The sequence below is a fragment of the Anser anser genome (genome assembly GCF_964211835.1).
Source record: "Anser anser genome assembly, chromosome: 1".
Classification (NCBI taxonomy): domain Eukaryota; kingdom Metazoa; phylum Chordata; class Aves; order Anseriformes; family Anatidae; genus Anser; species Anser anser.
In genome coordinates, this window is record NC_139720.1 from 135,085,812 (window position 1) to 135,100,772 (window position 14,961).

The window sequence follows — 14,961 nt, forward strand, 5'->3', positions numbered from 1 at the left end:
TTGACTGGCCTGTAGTTGCCTGGGTCCTCCTTCTTGCCCTTTTTGAAGACTGGCGTGACATTGCCTTTCTTCCAGTCCTCAGGCACCTCTCCTACTCTCCATGACCTTTCAAAGATGATGGAGAGTGGCCTAGCGATAACATTGGCCAGATCTCTCAGCACCTGTTGGTGCATTCCATCAGGGCCCATGGATTTGTGGATGCCAAGTTTGCTTAGATGATCACTGACCTGATCCTCTTCGACCAAGGGAAAGTCCTCCTTTCTCTGGACTTCCTCAGTTGTCTTCAGGGTCTGAGACTCCTTGCAATTCAGTCTGGGAGTCTATATCGCAAGCTGTTTTTCATTAGACATCTATACAACTGACTTTTTGAATTTTCACAGAATCATAGAATTAATTGTTTTAGGCTGGAAGGTACCCTTAAGGATAATCTCATTCCAACCTCCCTGCCATGGGCAGGAACATCTTCCACTAGACCAGGTTGCTGTATTTTGTTGGCTTTGATTGATAGGCTCCTTTGAAAACTGATTTATAAATTTGCATATGACACAGGACCTAACACCTGCCTGAGTAATAATCTTCTCAGGCTATGTCCAAACTATAGCACAATCTTATGTCAAAATGTCTCACTTGGTGGTAAAGTATTGCCTAGATATAGCTTTGTTTTTACAAGCTCTAATTTCTCAATCTCTACTTCTGAAATTAGGTGACTCTCAGGGTAAATAATATATATATATATGATAATAATATAAATAAGTAGTAGAATGGTTTGGGTTGGAAGGGACTTGAAAGATCATCTAATTCCAAACCTCTTGCCGTAGGCAGGGACACCTCACATTAGACCAAGTTGATCAAAACCTTATCTGAGCTTAACTCAGATCTCTAGGTAGGTTCTCATGACAGCAGAGCATAGGGGAAAATTCACATCTCTTATGCTCCTGGCCAAGCTTCTTTGATGCAGCTTTTGATACAGCTGGCTTTCTGGGCTGCAAGTGCACATTGTTGACTCATGTTGAGCTTCTCATTAGCCAGTACCCCCAAGTCCTTCTCCTCAGAGCTATTTTCAATCCGTTCTCCGCGCAATGAATATACATGATCTTAGAACCATAATGGATCTAATACTATCTGACACCAATCTAACACATATATTTTCCTTCTTTCTGATACACTATTAAGAAATATAAATGCATCCAATGTAGAGTGTTACCTAAGAAGATAACAGATTTTCTTAGACAAAGAAATACCAGAATAAAAACAACAAAAATTTGAATGAAGATCTAGTAGCCAAGAGGAGTAGTGTTATGGTTTAACCCAGCTGACAGCTAAACACCACACAGCCGTTCACTTACCCTCCCCCCTCCCTCTCTGGAATGGGGGAGAGAAATGGGAAAGCTGAGATAAAGACAGTTTATTAAGACAGGAAAATAATAATAACAACAATGATAATAATAATAATAATGATAATAATGATAATAGTACTACTACTAATAAAGTGTACGAAACAAGTGATGCACAATGCAATTGCTCACTACCCATTGATCAATGCCTAGTCTATCCCCAGGCAGCCGGCCCCTCCACCCCGGCCAGCCACCCCTATATATTGTTTAGCATGATGTCTGATGGTGTGGAATACCCCTTTGGCCAGTTTGGGTCAGCTGTCCTGGGTCTGTCCCCTCCCAGCTCCTGCTGCACCCCTAGCCTGCTCGCTGGCAGGACAGAGCGAGAAGATGAAAAGTCCTTGGCTTAGTGTAAGCACTGCTCTGCAACAATTAAAACATCAGCATGTTATCAGCGCTCTTCTCATCCTAATCCAAAACGTAGCACCCTACCAGCTACTAGGAGGAAAATTAACTCTGTCCTAACTGAAACCAGGACAAGTAGTAGTATTGATTATGCAGACAGGGAGAAGAAAGGATAGTCAATACATTTGTGGCCAACCTTAGTAGTTTATTTTCCAGTATGAAAAGATGAGGAAGACTTCTAGGAGGAACTAGAATCCTTAATACATTATCAGCATTAGAACTTAGTGGGTATAATGAAGACTAATGGAGAGATTTATCTCGTTCTATTTTAGGGATAAATTAATTTCTCACCTCTCTCCATCTAGTGCCTTTGGAGGCACCTGCCATATGTGAGATAGCATTATGGGGCTAGTAGACATGACATAGGACCTACCCTGCCCTTCTGTGGCAGCAGCTAAAGGTCAGCAGGCAAGGGCACCAGTAATAAGATAGATTACTCATGTTTCTGCAACTGAATTGTTCATTGGATGTCAATTATTGGTGCTCATACACTTATGCATTTATAATGTAGATATCAACACATAATCAAGTATGATATGAACTCATATGAACATCATAGATGCTTGCAGACATCCTAACGATATTGAAGGCCTAGTCAGTGTAACAATATATTAATTCTATTCCCTACAAATATGCACCTTTTGCAATTTGCAGTACCTCAGATGTTCTTTCCAGTGACAGCAGAAATAACAAGACCTAAGGGAGGTGGTTGCACTTCAGCTAACCAAAGACCTGGTCGGCTACAGGAAGATGTCTTAAAGAGAAGCATAAGGTTTTTGATTCGGTCATGTTCATTGGGGTCTGAAGATCTATTCAACTGAACAAATCTATCTTAGGAATTTCTGGGAGTATTTCAGGGTATGTGGACATAACTACACTTTGTGCTGTGACTAAAAATAAGGTTTTTATAGACTCAATTCAAATAATTGGGGAGAAACTTTGAAAATTTGAAAGCTGAAGTAAGTTGGATGAGAATAATTTTGAAATAGAGGAATTCCTAATCCTTGTAGAGCAAAGAAAGAAAAAGTAAAATCATAGAAATCATAAAATGGTTTGGGTTAGAAGGGACCTTTAAGATCTTCTAGTTCCAAACCCCCTGCCATGGGCAGGGGTACGTTCTGTTAGAGCAGGTTGCCCCAAAGAAGCAATATAACAATGGACAAAATGCTTCTGTAGACTCAGAAAAGCTGTGGGAAGTAAGGTCCCATAGGAAGGAAGTTTAAGGAATAAAATGTTCTAAAGAACAGTTGATTCTGTAACAAAGCTATATTAAGGAAACAAAGAGGAAGAATTGCTGTGAAGAAGAATGACTGGAAGTGTAATGAGATCAAATGGAGTAAGGTGTAGACAATAGCATGACCTTAAACTCAAAAAGTTCACAGAAAGTGGATAGTAGGCTAAATTACTAAAGTTATGCATAAAGAAATAGAATTGTTTAATGAAGTAATAAAACGCTAAAAATTACTAGTTGAACAAATAGCAGCAAGATCAGAAAAATTTAAGCACAAACTGAGGTACCTCAAACAAGAACATTACAAGGGAAAAAAAGAATATTCTGTTAATGTGTTAGAAGAAGAATACTAACAAAATAGGTAGTTCATTACATCATAAAAAGGCAAAGCTGTTGTTTATTGTGTGGAAAGTATGAAATGTAGAATGAGTTCACACTTGTCTTGAGACTACTTTTGATTGTGATCACATAGCTAAAACAATGGGGGATCTGAACTATATGTACAAAAATGTGTTAAGAGAATGCTTGGGTAAATTTAAAGTTCACAGATCAGAACCTGATTAATTCACTATAATACCCTACAGAAGTAAATAAGATAATTACAATTATCAATGAGAATTCAAAGAGAAAAAAGAGAAAGAGAGGGTTAAAAACAGTGCCAATTTTAGAAAAGAAATCAAGGACGGCTAATAAGAACCATAGTAACACTGAGCAAATAATGTCAAACTTAATTTCCTTTCACAAAAATACAATGGGATTTGGGGGCAACTAAGAAGAAACATGTAGGTTCTATTTTGAGAATATCAGAATTCTGACAGTGTTTCCAGTGCATGATGTAAGATACAGAATTTACAGAAGCACTTTAGATGAAACTGTTCTAAAGAGGTATAAAACTGGGTAAATACTCAGAGTAGTTATCTCTGAGATGTTGCAGAGATCTTTCTAATAGAAAGGATAAGAGGTTATAATAATTTCCAACATTGTCAATACCATCCTGATGTGAAGAAACAAGTATTCTGCTGGCATATACACATATAAATAAAAATGTCATTTTAAAATACACACTATTTCAAGACTGTGTAAAATTCTTTGAGAAAACTGAAGGCCAGCAATTTAAAAATGTCTGCAGAAAAACAGGAGGAATTATCAATGGAAGCTTAGCAAATAAAAAATCAAAGTAAGACCTAAAAGCTTTTAAATACATGAAAAAGCTGTAAAAATAAGATGAATTAATTATCTTCAATGTTCAAAGAAGATAGAAGTTACTGGTAAACTCAGTCACTCCAAGAGATATTTAGTTGACATTTAAGAGAAACTTCCTAATCAAAATTATAGTTAATGAACAGATTAGATTGATCAGGGATGTTGCAGAGTCTCCTGCAGGAGACATATGCCTGCATAATAAAAAAGAATGGATAAATATCTCTCAGGAATAGTTCAGATACAGTTGATAGCAAATTTACAAACAATGATTCATCCCAGATATCAGAATTTTTCATGTATTGTTCTCCATTCTTTGTTTTTGCAAAGCAGATATTCTTATGTGTCTCATCTCACCTCCAGTTATTGGGTGAAACAAGATTTACTGAAGCAAAGTTACAGAGATGAATTTCATGTTGGTAAACTTCTCTGACACATCAAGATGAAAACTCCTACATAAGGGCATAATATTGTATTTTATTACTAACTCCATGTATCACAGATATTTGTGGATGAAAGCAAACTGTAAACAAGATCATCAGACTGATAATCTTTACAGACTTTTCTCCACTCTGTCAACAGTATTTAGAATTTGCTCAGTGTGTGCATTTGTTACTCCTGAGTTTTAAGAAAAGTTCAAAATAATCTTGCTGCTGCTCCACAGTAGGTGTTTGTTGTACTGTAATATTTCTTAAATATTACTGAAGAAAAAGACGAAGGTTTGTCTATTTGAGTGTCAGATTTTCTAGAGAAGATAAGAAGCTTCCAAAAATGGATTAAAACAAAACAGAAAATCAAAGATAATTTCAGTGAGAATAAATGTGTAGTCAGTTGGTTTTTTTTTTTTTTTTTTTATAACTTCTGAGATGTTCTACACTGAGAAAATAGTATTCATTCACCAGAAGCTTGTTGGTTAATATAGAATTGTGGATAATATTGAAAAAATCTTACTGATGGATATTCTAATGGAAGATATTTTCCTATATATTCTTTCTACAAAATTCTATAGAAAGACTGAATTTCAATTATTTAATTAGAAGTGGTACTCATTTGAAATGCTTTTTTTTTTTTTTTTTTTTTTTCAGATTGGCCATTCAATAGTACAAATCAAATATAAACAGTAGCAGATGGAGGTAGAAGCTATGACCTCTAAGAAGAAAGCAATGCAGTAAAGGAATAATGGAAATAAGATGTTTTTCATGCAATGTCTTCATAGCTACAAACCAAAATATACAGATGTTATGATTCTTTAGTAACAGCTCTGCAGATGACACTTTTTATCAGAAGAAATATTCTGCTAGTTGAATTTTGAAGCAATAGTAAACAGTACAAAATTAGTCACCTACTCAGACCTCTCATAATTTTATCCTCTCTACATTTGATTCCATGAAAGTTACCATCCCACCAAAAGCTGCATTATATATGGCAATAAAATATTTGGATTTATAATGAGATGCCTTAAGCTCTTTCTTTTTCCTAAAGTATGAGAATGAAAAATGTTTTTTTTTCTTTTTTTTTTTTCTTTTTTCCCATTTCTTTTAAGTGACAGAAAAAGTGACAGTGCATAACTGTGTGCCAGTTTAGGATAACAATTAATCTTTCCAGTGTATCCCTTTACAGACTTACTATCAATATGTTAATAATAACTGGAGTTCTGGCAGTGCATTATACAATTTTTAGGAAGAGTCACAGTTTCCTGTAGCTCTTTTTAAAAACCTGTGAAGAAAATAAAAGATCATTCTTATTCAAGAATTACGTGATAACTCATGTCTCCAGACTTATTTGTTTAAATCTCTTGGTGGTCATTTTTTTAAAGTTGTTGGAAACCATAAAATAATTGCTGAAATGGTCAGGGTGATAAACTGAATATAGTTTCTGGTATACAGTCTGATATTTTGTCATGGCTTGTTTATGGGAGGGTATACTGTTAATCTCGGGGTAAATGTTTAGTGATTCTGACATAAAAATACTTTTTTTTTTTTTTCTGATGAAAAAATAAAAATAAATAAAAACCCTTGAGTTTTCACCCTAGCAGATGTTTCCCTACCCCTACCCCTCACACCCAACTGGTTCATTTTCTACCAAGCGTTTCCATTCTTGCCAGAATCCTTTGTGACTGTTTGTGATTTTTGCTTTGCCACATAAACTGGTTTCCAGACAGTTCCACACAAGCCATTTAATTGAATGATGACTTCCTTTGTGAATCTTCAAACACTAGTTTCAAAGATAAGAAAACAGTTTTGGCAGATTTTTGTGTTCAATAAATTTTATTTTTTTATGTTTTATAGCAATGTCTGTGGTTTTTATATATAGTTGGTATAAACCTGTTTCATGATTATCTGCTTTGCTGTTATGTACTCATCTAGAAAACCCATTTATTGCCTTATAAACTTATTTGTAATAAAGAGTTTTCAGAATCTGGGGTAACTAAGTGTAGCCTAAAGGCCAAGAGAAGTACATAGGTTTTGGGTCATATTACATAAACTCTCTCTGTACTATTTACAGGCTTATAAAACCACATTTCTCTTAGAGAGAGCTCTTGCACAGAGAAATGGGTGTTGAAATATATAGTCTCTGGCATAGCATATTTTATTTAGAAATTTTATAAAGTATGGTATTCTGTCTCATGAAACAATGATGAAGTCATCTTTCAATAATTACTAAAATAGTTGCTTCTTTACTATATTGACACTGCCAAAATCTTACCTTCCAATTATATCAATATTCCATATCTATATTTAGATTTTTGCTTGGGGATTTTATGCAGATGTCTTGTAATTAAGCTTTTGTTAGCATGCAGAATTCCCAGTCTCTAAATATTTCACAGTTGTCCTAGGATGTTTCTTCAGCCTTAAAGTGTGTATTATCTAACACACAAACTGAATGTCAGGGAGTCAAAACTGCACAACTAGTATAAATAAATTAAGTTTTGCAATTTATTTTCTACATATCCTACTCTAAATGCTCTTAAAACTGGAAAAAAATATATTGTTTCAAATTATAAAATTTTGGCTTTACAGCACTGTGAACTTGTAAGTAATGTACTTCTATATAAAAGAACATAATAAAATCATTTTTACTTCTTTAATAGATTAAGATTTTGTGTTGATATTACAAACCTCTGAAGTTTGCAAATGGTGCTCTTAATAGAGCTAATTTGCATAACAGTACTGTACAATTTGTTTTGTTTTAAAATATGAATTGCTGAGACTTTTATTGTATTTTATATGTGAAGCACTTGACACTACTGTCAAATTCTTTGCTCATTATTGTCATAAGCTGTATTTTTTTTTTTGTCTGTTTATTGTGTTTTTAGGACAGCTGTTAATGCAATCGGTGACTTTGCAAATAATTTTTTAAAATCTATCAGGTTGGTCTTAAGCTCTTGCATTCTGTCTTGGTAAGTACTTTAAATAATGTAACATCTCTGTTTGCAATCATAATACTAGTTGCAGTATAAGGTCAACTTGAATTTGAAGAATTTAATGCATGTTAAAATATAAAACAGTTATTTACTTAGAGTTGTTTACAGAGACCTTTGAACATAGTATTTAATTGCTTTGAAAAGTGTTCTGAGGTTAGAGGGTTTTTTTTTTTTTTTTTTTTTTTAGTTTTGGAAAGATGGGTTTGAGTTAACTTTCAGAAGTAAAAAGAATTGCTAATACCTGTAAAACAAAGAAAATATTTATTTGGTTCACCATGTGTGTCTGTGATATTCACCTATAACAAAAGAGGCAAAATCATCCTTCTCTGAAGTCAGCCATGGGAAAAACAGGGATATATGTTTTCATTTGGATAAAAAATAGTTTTGAGTGAGAGTCTCATGACTGTGCATACTTTCAACAGCATCTTATTCTTCTCAAAACAAAAGCTTTGTCTAGAATTACTGGAACTATTGAGACCTTAAAGAATATTATCCAGGGTATTTGTATTCATTTATTTAATTATTATGTCTGAGATCTAATATAGTGACGTCACAAGTTCTTCCCTGGCACACACATTACAGTGTCTAAAAGGCACAACAGAGATTACATATATATGTGTGTATAAAGTATAGATAAAACAGTTTGACAGTTTGTAAGGAGAAAATTTTTGAGAGCATTCTCAGAAAAAATGGGTTTGAGGGACATATCAGAGTTAGATGATCATTCTACTGAAAGAGGTAGTGTGAAATCAGACTGGGAAGAAAGACTAAAGAGACATGAAAGGGAGATGAGAAGGCAGACAATATGAAGGTGAAGGTTAATTTTTATAAAAAGGAAAAATATGTCATTTAGAGGTTCTGTACGCTCAAACTGAAACAGATCTTATATACAACATGTAAGATATAAAAGTTATGAACCTAGGATTGTGGTCAAAGAAAGAAGTTTGAAAAAAATTGAATTTATATAAGTTTAAGGAATTGGAAGTGAAAAAAAGAATGGTAGTTCATCATAATATCCACACCTTATTGAAATGTGTTGTTCTGTATCCGAATTTGTGTATTTATGGGATTAAAACTTGATATATTAACTTGTAGCCAAGAGTTTATGGGCATTAAAAATTCCATGAATGTAAGTCCCCAGAATTCCTAGAATGCATAACTAATTATATTTTGGTGGCTTGAATTTCCATTGAAAAAATGTGTATAAGAGACATGCCAGTTTATAAGTCAAAGTCATGGCTCTTTCTGTTTGAATAAATACCTGTCTTATAACTGCTAGCTGTCACTTCTTTCACCTACATTATCTATTATATATATCAATTTTCACGTTCTGTAGTTTTATACTTTTGACCTTTCTCTAATAGTCTTCTCAGGTTTAAGTTCTGACTCTTGTCATCATCAACATGTTCTGCAATATCTTCAGCTTCTATCCTTTAAGATTCATGTTTTCTATTATCATTCTAACTGGTACTAATATGATGCATAGATATTAGACCTACAACACAGCTTTGGCAAGTATATAATATAGAGCTTGCATGGTCCTAGCCTTATCAGTCCTGGGCAGATCATCATGAAGCCATGATAAATCTACATACTTCAGTAAATGGAGACCACAGACACACCACGGACATGATCATAACTGCATACTTTCCTGTCTCACTTTGAGAGGAATTCAGGTCAATATAAAGATACGTAAATTCAGGTTTCACATGTAAATGTGGTACCTATGCTCCTATAACAATCAATGAAGATCCAGGGAAAGATTCAGTCTTTTTAAGTGTTGTAGGTGTCCCTTCTGGCTAACAGTTGCTTCTCTAAAGGGTGCAGGGCATCTGTAAGTCTTGTATCACATCTGCCAGCCAGATATCTTATATTCTTGTATAGGTGTCTTAGACTCCCTAGAGCCTTTCAAATGATGATATTTAGGCAACCAAATCCCATTCTTAACCAGCAAAGTCAATGGAGATGAGAAAGTAATTCACCTTAGTCTGAAATATCTTTGGTTCACTGTTGGTGTCCATAAAGCTACACCCTACAGTATCCAGGACAAGATTGTCAGATATGACACAAAACTGGTGGGAGATGTTATTTTGTGCCAGCAGGTGGAGAGTTGGCAGGATACCTTAGGCACCTCAGATTTTTATGTTTGGACATTAACTCACTGTGCATGGGAACTGAATTGTGTCTCTAGAGACTGAATTGTGCTCTAAACTCAGTGAAGTGTATTGCTTAGATATCCTTTGGCTTTGGTAGACACTAAGCATGCTTACATGTAAGCACCCCAACTTAGGCGTGTTTATCTTCCACTGAATATTTACCCTTTCTTCTGGTAACTCCATTTAGTACAGCAACAGAACATAGAACCTCTCAGCCTACAACTTAGCAAACATTTTTTTTATGCCCTTAAAAGCAGATGTTTAAGAGAAGCTACAAAAGGGGTTTATATAGGATAAATAAATAAATAAATAAATAAATAAATTCTATTTTCCCATTCTTAACTCCACTTATATTCCTTGACCTTTCAATGCAGAAGTGAAGAGTCAATCTCTTTACAGTTTTGTACTGTTTTGAAAGTACATGATGTGTGGTGAGAAAATCTCTAAACTTTCAGGACTCTCCCATGAACAGAGGAACAATTGTCCTATCCAGTCCTTTTAGAGAGATTAGCTCTCATTTTTTTATGATGTGTTATAAAGGTTCAGTGATGTCTTGTTGTTTTCCTTTAATACTAGGTCCTCAATGACAAGAATGGCGGCTTCATAATCTCCCCAGTGAGAAGAACAGGAGCTTACTGAAAAAAAAATAAATTCTAGAAGGCAGAAGAGAATATGTTCAATCTTTGGAGGTACCAAAAATTCTAATTTATATGCAAACGCATATTCATTTATATATCCTCCTTGTTTTTCTCCCTACCCACCTTTTCTCTTTGCAGGACTGCAAGGTAGAATTACATTAAATTAGTTTCTGTATACTTATTCTGACCTAATCAAACAGAGCCCATGTCTCCAGGCTCAAACAGAGAATCTTTGTTGGCTTTGCTGGAGCTTTGACTTCCTTGTTGGTCAGGCTCATGTCTGTGGAAGTATAAGGTACTGCTGAACAGTACATCTGAGCTGCACAGAGCTTCACCGCTGGTGAACCTGCTGCACCATCAGAAGGGGGAAATGTATTTGTATGCACCTGGCTGGACTGGTAGGAGAATAGGATGAGGTGCCTCGCAATTTTTAAAAAAAGGATGTAGAGTTAACAAGAATAAGACCCTTCTTCCTTCTCAGAAACACAACTAATTGACTGCTAGAACTGCCTCTGTTGCTGGTATTGATCAGTGACGGTTAGAGACATTCTTTACAATCACTTATCCTGTGAGGCCTAATTAACAAAGGCTGGCCTGCTGAATTAGATAAAACTCAATGCCCACTGAAATTAGTGTGAAGCTGTCTAAGTGTCCTTCAACTATTAAGGGAAAATCAAGTTTAAGTAGAAGAAATGAGGGAAGTCCTGTTAAGGAATAAAACTATTGTGACTGGAAAAATAGATTAAGCCAACACTGGGAAGGACACAAAGAGACTTAAAAAAAGGTGCTTTTTCGTTTTCTTCGGATTTTTTTTTTTTATAATACATATACTGTTTACTACCAAAAGAATCATTTCAGCCAACATAGCCAACATGGTTTCCCTAAGGGTAGTTTGTGCCTGACAAATCTATGGCCATCTATGATGGGGTTACAGCACTGGTGGATAGGGGAAGAGCAAATGTGTCCTGTGTCATACCCAGATTTATAAATGAGCTCTCAAAGGAGCCTAACCAGACCAACCAATCAAAGCCAACAAAACCTTCAGCTAGATACTTAAGAAACTCTCTTAACAACAATGAAACTGTGCTTACATAGCATTACAATACAGGATATCAAAATTATTGATGCAGAAGGAACAACTGCAAAATTCAGTGGAGTTTGTTAGAGTTATATAGAAATGTTCTACCTGAGTTTTTTATTATCTTTAATGAGGTAACTCACTAATTCTGTGAGCTATTCAGCACTCTGTGTTTTCTTAGATAACCTGCTTACTGTTTATCTCACCTCTTTTTACATCATAACCTCCTCATATGTGGATTGTGTATTTTCTCAGATAACCTGTTTTTCTGTGAATGAGATCAGGGTATTTTTTTTCTTAGATTCAAATCTATTATTTATTTATTTATTTATTTAATGGGTTCTTTCATGTGTTTTTCTTCAAGTGCAGTTTAAGATAATTTCAGTACATATTTGGCCAAATATATGTTCTTCTTTATTCCCAGGTTTCTCAGTGTCCCTGGAATATGATGTCACACAACTTTAAGCATCTAAAATACTCTTCAAACTACTTATTAATATTTAGCATTTCTCTATTTATGGTACTTTTAAAGATAGCTATTACAAATTTTCACTCAAATTTACTACATTTTCATCAGGCTACAACACCTGGTCAGATCTGGAATTCCTGAGATTGCTAAACTGCTCTTCCCTTGGGTGATAAGACTCCTTAGATGTAGAACATAGCTCTGGAAAAGTATCTTCCAGAGCCATATGTCCTGAATTTCATCTGGTTGTTTATCCTGTTTTCGGATAAACAAAACCACAGGTGTATCGTATAAAAAGGAAGGGAAACACACATTTATATTTGTGTGCAAATCAGTAAGATTGTTTATAGAAATAACACTTAGGTTACTGTAAATACTCAATTCTGAAATAGAGAGACCTATAAGATAAGCTTGAAGGAAATTGTGCTACAGGAATGCTCTGGCTTTGGAGCAGACTTTGAATATCCAGTAAGAGTAGCTAAAGTTTTTATTGTACCCAACTCCAGGGAAGACTACTTGGCAGAATGCCAAACCTCTTGCTTTCAGAAGTCAGCATTTTTTAGATATACACTGGGTAGACCCAAAGTCTGTCAGCTCCAGCCTAGACTCTCCTTTTCCCTTCTTTGACTTTGGTGACAGTTAATCAAATCTGAAATGTTTCAAATGATGCTTCATCTGCCAATTTACTGTAATTGCTTGCTCTCAGCAAAAAACTTTGAGAGAGAAAGAATGTCTCCTCATTTTCAGGATACAATAAATTAAAAGTAATGCAACTTGGAAATAGAAATCTGTCATAATTAGCCACTATCAATACCTTTTTATCTTGTCTGTAATCATTGTGCATTCATGTGCAAAATTCTCAAAGATTAATTTGGTGGAAAATATCTGCCTTTTTTGACAGGATACTGGAAATTGAAGAGCTGAAAGTTTCAGTTGCTTTACTCTTCCCATCTCTTTTTGAGAGAAACATCTCAGCATTGGTGACGGGATCAGTTTTGAACTTAATGGACTGTCTGTGAACTACATGAATAATTCCACTTTATTTTTCATAGGGTTAATAAAATGAACTATAAGGTTTTGTATTTTAATTTCCATCTGCTTGATGAACATTCTGTGATTCTGTGAACATTCAAGCAGATGTTAGTCTTTTAAACACTCTGAAAAAAGATCTACTTTGTTCAATAAGTATGGGAATAATATATATGCAAGCTATCAAATGACAGCTATTTACACATCTTCTCCTTTTATACTGTCATTTGTCAGAATCAGGCTTTTGTTATATGTGGAGAGGTTTAGATCAATAACTAGAGATAAGCTTGTGTTGCATTGATCTGTTGATCAGATTATGGATGAAGAGTACAAGGAGTTATGGCTGACACAAACCAATCTCTAATTACCTACTGGATTTAACACCTTTCAGTCAAATCTATGATCACAAGAAAATATCAGAAGTTCTTAATTATTGTTATTGTATGTTCAGTGACAAAAATAATACAGTCTGTAGAGCTTAAACTAGAACCATTGGTGTGAGAATATAGAATTTTATACTTTAATCATCTTTTAGTAGATAATTAGTAAGTCAAAGATGTGCACAAAGAAAATTTGTGACTTGGTTTTATATTTGTAAAAGTACATGGCTAAAAAACGTATAAAGAAAGAAGATCAAGAAATCAGCAAGGAAAGAGTTGATGTCTTGTGGCAAATGTTAGATAAAGATAAAATGGGATTATTCATTCACCTCATTTCATTTATTAACAGACCTGCATACATTATCAACTCACAGCAGTTGAATAAAATGTATAACCTAAAATGAAAAATGTGTTTCTTTTTCTTCTAATATTTGTCTTTTCATTGCCATGTGTTTCTTATACTGTCCTGCTCCCCTCTCCCCCAGTAGGTATTATCTGAATTGAATTAACTCCTCATATTTTGCAGAAATATATTTTTTTGTACTTTCAAATATTGGGTTACTTTTGTACCGCTTTGTTAATATCATGATGTATGAGCATATAGGAATAGATAATGAATAGATGATTCTGGGCACACTCCTTATGCCATACCTAGAAGTACAAACTATTCAGAAAGGGGATTGCATCTTCAATCTGGTTAGAAAAAAACAAAAAACAAACAAACCAACAAACAAACACCAAAAATGATAACAATTACTTGATACAAAAAAAAAAAAAAACACAAGACGAAAAGAAAAAAGAAAAGAAAAGAAAAGAAAAGAAAAGAAAAGAAAAGAAAAGAAAAGAAAAGAAAAGAAAAGAAAAGAAAAGAAAAGAAAAGAAAAGAAAAGAAAAGAAAAGAAAAGAAAAGAAAAGAAAAGAAAAGAAAAGAAAAGAAAAGAAAAGAAAAGAAAAGAAAAGAAAAGAAAAGAAAGAAAAGAAAAGAAAGACAAGAAAAGACGAAAAGACAAGACAAGACAAGACAAGAAAAGAAGAGAAAAAAAGAGAAGAGAAGAGAAGAGAAGAGAAGAGAAGAGAAGAGAAGAGAAGAGAAGAGAAGAGAAGAGAAGAGAAGAGAAGAGAAGAGAAAAAAGAAGAGAAAAGAAAAAAGAGAAAAGAAGAGAAAAGAAGAGAAAAGAAGAGAAAAGAAAAAAAGAAGAGAAAAGAAAAAAGAAAAGAAAAGAAAAGAAAAGAAAAGAAAAGAAAAGAAAAGAAAAGAAAAGAAAAGAAAAGAAAAGAAAAGAAAAGAAAAGAAAAGAAAAGAAAAGAAAAGAAAAGAAAAAAGAAAAGAAAAGAAAAGAAAAGAAAAGAAAAGAAAAGAAAAGAAAAGAAAAGAAAAGAAAAGAAAAGAAAAGAAAAGAAAAGAAAAGAAAAGAAAAGAAAAGAAAAGAAAAGAAAAGAAAAGAAAAGAAAAGAAAAGAAAAGAAAAGAAAAGAAAAGAAAAGAAAAGAAAAGAAAAGAAAAGAAAAGAAAAGAAAAGAAAAGAAAAGAAAAGAAAAGAAAAGAAAAGAAAAGAAAAGA

General features: G+C 33.9%; 1 long non-coding RNA gene across 1 annotated transcript; it reads left to right on the forward strand.

Annotated features, from left to right (window-relative positions):
- The first annotated feature begins 9,615 nt into the window (after positions 1-9,615).
- LOC310896712 lies at positions 9,616-14,398 on the forward strand. The gene is made up of 2 exons (XR_014581766.1): positions 9,616-10,499; positions 12,894-14,398. It is a non-coding gene; the product is annotated as an uncharacterized lncRNA (long non-coding RNA).
- The last annotated feature ends 563 nt before the right edge of the window (positions 14,399-14,961 follow it).